Source organism: Rhineura floridana, chromosome 1 (assembly GCF_030035675.1).
Source record: "Rhineura floridana isolate rRhiFlo1 chromosome 1, rRhiFlo1.hap2, whole genome shotgun sequence".
In the NCBI taxonomy this organism is placed as follows: Eukaryota; Metazoa; Chordata; class Lepidosauria; order Squamata; family Rhineuridae; genus Rhineura; species Rhineura floridana.
In genome coordinates, this window is record NC_084480.1 from 110,505,249 (window position 1) to 110,510,199 (window position 4,951).

General features: G+C 43.6%; 1 pseudogene; it reads right to left on the minus strand.

Moving 5' to 3' along the window:
* Positions 1–1,016: 1,016 nt before the first annotated feature.
* Positions 1,017–4,048, minus strand: LOC133376736 (keratinocyte-associated protein 3-like; annotated as a pseudogene).
* Between the last annotated feature and the right edge of the window lie 903 nt (positions 4,049–4,951).

A 4,951-nucleotide genomic window follows, 5' to 3' on the forward strand; every position in this document is an offset into this window, starting at 1 on the left:
AATCAGTTGTTCAAAAGCTTTTAATCGGCAACAAGCCTGTTATTTGATTTGTGTCCTTGATAAAAAAATTGTGCATCTGATGCCATTGGATCCAAGTAAAATTCATGTCACCCAGCGTATCTCCAAAAGATTGCTCTGTTATTAGTTGGTTGTTAGTGAAAAAGTCTTGAATATGGAAGAGTCCCCTCAGCTTCCATTTCTGCCAGGCTATATATCTATTTTTATTATAAAAATTGGGATGGAAGAAGAGAGGAGTCAAAGGGGAATTTAAATCAACCAGAGTTTTTTCACACTTCTTCCAGCATTTAATCAATGTGGCCATGAACGAATTTCCCATCATGCGTTGCAATGTTGTTTTAATAATTTTTCTAAAAAATAATGTGTTCAAAGGTAGGCCATCCACCAATACATTCTCAATTTGGACCCAACACTTTCTAGTGCTGTCCAGGATCAGGAAAATAAGATGGTAGAGTTGATTGGCTTCATAATATAATTTTAGGTTGGGCATCCCCCACCCTCCTGCCTTTACCTGTCAGTATATTAATTTCTTCCTGATTCTGGGCCTCTTGGATTTAAATACGAAGAATTCCCACTCTTTTTGCCATATTTTAAACTGTTTGTCTGAAATCCATATAGGGAGTGTGTTAAAGAGGAAGTTGAATTGGGAAAGTGCATTCATTTTAAACGCTGCTATTTTTGCTGTTAAAGAGAGATTTAGTTTGCTCCATCTTTTCATGTTCACCTTAATCAACATTCATATAGGTCTGAAATTTGCTTGAAATAGTTTGTTAAAGTTCTTAGGTATCTGTACTCCCAGATAACGTACTTGTTTTGGACAGAGTTTTATACCTAAAATTTCTCCAAGTATATTTTGATCTCTAGGGGGTAAATTGTTGTTCTTGTTTATATTTGTATACTGCCCCATAGCCGAAGCTCTCTGGGTGGTTTACAACAATTAAAGACATTAAAAACAAATATACAAATTTAAAAACACTTAAAAAAAACAATTTGGGGGAGATTCCTGCCTGGCCAGCTCTGCACCTTGAACACAAGCCCATCTGTCTGTTCAAGAACATGAAGGACAGTCTAGCAGCAAAAGTGGGTAGGTCTCTCTCTTCCCTCCATCCTCAAAGGTAGCACTCTTCCTCGTCCATTTTAACCAGAGGCTGGTAGTGAGGCTCCCCTTCAGAGCCTTCCTCTGCAGCCACCTCCTGTGGGGCAGCTGCCTGAAGCAGAGCCACTTTGTAGGAGGCTGAAGAGGGGCCAATTCCACAGAGAGAGAGGGAGGCTGTCCAACACCAGGCAGACAAACTGGCTTCCACTGCTGCCATGAAGAAGGAAGGAAGCCAGAGGACCAGGGTTATGTCATAGATGCAGGTAGTGTCAAAAGGTCACTCATTTGTTATCACAGTGCGGGCATCAGCTGGAAGGGCAGAACTGTTGCAACTGGTAAAGAGATGATGTCCACCATTGACAACAGTGAGGGAGATGGCAAGTGCCAGCCCCACGTAGCAGGCTCCTGAGATCAGGACATTTGCCAGGAAGATAACAACCAGGATCCAAAGCAGGGAACGGTGGGAGAAGCTCCGGGACACCAGGATTACCAAGACGCCGGCAGCAATGCTCAAGAGCCCAGAAGCCACCACAATGACATTAGCCACGGCATACTCTGAGGTGATGGTGTGCGCAGGCCGGGCCACGTGATGCAGGAGGGAGCCGTGGATGATGGCCCCCAGTACCAAGTTCAAGTGGCCCAGGACCACCAGTGAGATGCCGCTGCAAGCTAGCCGCTGGGCTCTGCAGCCCGCCTCTGGAGGGAGGGAGGGAGGCTAGTGAGGAATGTCGTGCCATGGGAGGCAAAGGAAATGAAAACATAATGCCTCTGATTTTTTGAAATTAACTGTCAATCCCAATACCTGAGCAAATTGATCAAGTTATTTTTTAATGTGAGTGGCCGCTTTTACCAGAATGGTGATCAACAATGCCATGTCATCAGCGTAAAGACTTAATAAATGAGTGTTGCCTTTTATGGAGATCCCAGAGATGGCACTGTTGCTCCTGAGAAGTTGTGCCACGGGTTCTATGGCTATTAAAAACAGGAGAGAGGGGACACCCTTGTTTTGTACCCCTACAAATAGAAATTAAATTTGAATCAATTCCATTTACTCTGACAGATGCAAAGGAGGTACAGTATTGTATATTTTGTCTATGATTGATAACATTGTGGGGTCAAAATTCATTCTATGCGCAGTTTCCTTTACAAAAAATCCAGTTTATGCAATCAAAAGCTTTAAAAATGTCAAGACATAAAAAAGCAAGGGGTAATTTATTATCTTTACAATGTTTAATCAAGTTTAAAATGCATCTAATAGGATCAGCAATTTGTTTCATTGGAATGAAGCCTGATTGGTCGGGATGGATTAATTTTGTGATAATTAAATTCATTTGTTTGGTTAAAATAGCTGTAAAAATTTTATAATCAGAGTTCAATAATGAAATTGGTCTGTATGACTCCATGTATAGAGGATTTTTTAAAGGTTTTGGTAAAACCACTATCTTGGAGTATCTCCAGGTTTCTGGAAAGGCGTCACCAGCTAATATTCCATTAAATAAAAGCACCAACCTTGGCGTGAGAAGCTCCTTATAATGTTTATAAAACTCATTAGTGTACCCATCCAGGCCTGGAGATTTATTGGTCTTTAAGATGCTTATGATTTCATCAATTTCTTCAGATTGAATAGAGGCTATCAGTGTCGCTCTCTCCTCCCCTGTTAAAGCTGCCAACTGCACATTCGATAAATAGTCCTGGATCGCGCTCATTGAACTACTGCTATCCTTATATAGTTCGCTATAAAAATGAGTAAATTCTCTATTAATTGCCTTAGTTTCCCATATTAGCCCCCCATCTTTTTTTGTAGTTTGTGTACCACCCTTTTGTTTTGTTTTTCTTGATCCAATTCGCCAATAATCTAGAGCCTTTATTTCCATATTCATAAAAATGTTTCTTTGCATATGACAGAATGACCATTGTTTTGTTTACCTCTAGTAAATCCAATTCCTGTCTTTTTATTTCCATGAAGCGTAGTATTTTTCTAGATCCTGTTCTCCCATATTCCACTGTCAATATTTCCAACCCTCTTATTATAGCATCTGTCGGTAACCTGCTTTTTTAAATATTTGCTAATTCTTTTATACAGATGCCGCACACCACGGCCTTCATGGCCTCCCATTGGGTAGTGATAGAGGTTTCTGGAGTTTCATTTTCTGTGAAATAATTTTTTTAAGTGTCTTTTATAGTATTTGCGCTGCCTGGGGTGGTAAAAAGGATTGGGTTAAACCTCCAAACTGGGGAGTTTTGTTGAGTGCTCAGGTTTGAAAAGGGTGCTGTGACAGGGGCATGATCAGTGATTCTAATAGTCCCTATGGTGGCACTTGCCACCCCTGTCAGTAATGTCTCTGATACTAGGATGCTATCCAGGCGTGTCTGAGTTTGATGGGTCTTGGAAGAAAAAGTGAAACTATGGTCCCCTGGGTGCAGTTCTGGCCAAACTTCTTTTAGCCCAAATTTATGCAGCATTTGTAGAATTTGTAGTTTTTTCTTTAATGTTTTATGTTTGCCTTTAATAATTGATTTTTGCAGTTTGGATTTAACAAGCAATTCTGGATCTAGCCCATTAAAATTTAGATTTAGGTCTCCCTCAAGAATAAAGTCCCCTTTCCCAATTTTCTTTAGTCTCTGAAATGCTGTAGTTAATTGTCCTGAGTTTAGAGCATATAATGTGCCTATTTTTATTGGATGGGAACCCTCTAATAGGCCCACTAAACAAATAAAGCACCCTTCTTTAACTATTTTTTTGCACTTCAAAAGGGAAATTTCTCTTGAATACAATTGCTGTACCATGGGCCTTAGCTAGGGTTGTCAGATCTCCAGTTTTCAGCTGGAGACTCCGGCATCTGAGGGCCCTCTCCGGTCTCCAGTCAAATCACCTCCAAATACCTGGATCTCCGGCTTTTCAGGCTCCCGCCCAGCCACGCATACGTGATTCATGCATACGCCAAATGCTCCGGCTGCCCTTTCCCAGAGGAGCCATCCTAATACTCTCTGCTTGCTGGGAAGGGGTCTGGGCAGGCCACTGCCTCCCCTCCCTCCTTCCTGCCCACCTGTTTGTTCATGCACATACGCGCGTGCACTCGCTCGCCAACTCAGGCAGGCAGGGCTCTTGAGGCCACCTCCTCTTGCTCCTCCCAGGCTTCACATGACAGGCTTTCCTCCCTCTCTCCTGGGCTGGGCTTGAGGCTGACAGAGGCAAGGAGGGAAGGAGGCAGGAGAAGGGTGTGTCATGGCGGCGCATCTGAACTTGGGCTGGGTCAACTTGATGGCACTGAGGGAGGCCAGCTGCAAGGAGCTGCACAAAAGTGCACCGGCTCCAAGGTGAGTCCGGGGCTCTGGGTGGACAGGAAGGCTGGAGCCTGCTCCCTTCCCCTCAGAGGCAGAGAGAGCAATGGCTGCCATCGCCAGTTCCTCCTGCCTAGCTGAGGGTGCCACTCTGTGTGCACTTCCCTGGGAGTGAGCATCCCACTGAATGTAGTGGCCTTACTCCCAAGTAAACATAGAGCCATGCTCTTGTCTGGCCTTCCTTCTCCTTCGCTGCTGTTTCTGCTTCTCTTCTCTCCTCGGAGAAAGTCCCCACATTTCTTCTAGCTTTTCCCTCTCCCCTAAAATCTTAGTCCTTTCAGCGGAAGGGGAGTCTCTCTCCTTGGGACCCCAAAAAATGGGGGAAGCCACCTTGGGCTCCTGCTGGAAGGAAGGGTGGGGTATAAATAAAATAATAAATAAATAAGAGAGTGAGTTTCCCATAGAGCTCTAGGATCTCCCCCCCAACCCTTGGGGCCCATTAATGAGGCCCACCAAAAACCCTTCAAGGTCTTTATTTCACAAGCAAGGATGCCT